Here is a 378-nt window from a genome sequence, read left to right on the forward strand (position 1 = left end):
TGTGAAATAATGGATATTCAGAATGTAGCGTACACTGATTACTCTTTACTTTTTTCAATCAATCAATCAATCAATCAATCAATCAATCAATCAATCAATCAATCAATCAATCAAACAAACAAACAAACAATCTGTACCAGACCTCCACCAAGGAAGCTACTAGAACATTTGACTATTACACCCTAAATTTACGCCGCAATGGTGAAGAATCTTTTTTTTTTTTAAATCCTGGATCTGGATCACCACCAATCGTTTTATCATTTCCAACAACTCCACAAAATGGCATCGAAATCCAAGCATAACTTTTTGAGTTATCCTGCTTACAAACAGACAAACAGATAAACAAACCAACGCGATCGAAAACAGTCGGAGGTAAAA

This window comes from Engraulis encrasicolus, chromosome 8, assembly GCF_034702125.1.
Source record: "Engraulis encrasicolus isolate BLACKSEA-1 chromosome 8, IST_EnEncr_1.0, whole genome shotgun sequence".
NCBI classification, from domain to species: Eukaryota; Metazoa; Chordata; class Actinopteri; order Clupeiformes; family Engraulidae; genus Engraulis; species Engraulis encrasicolus.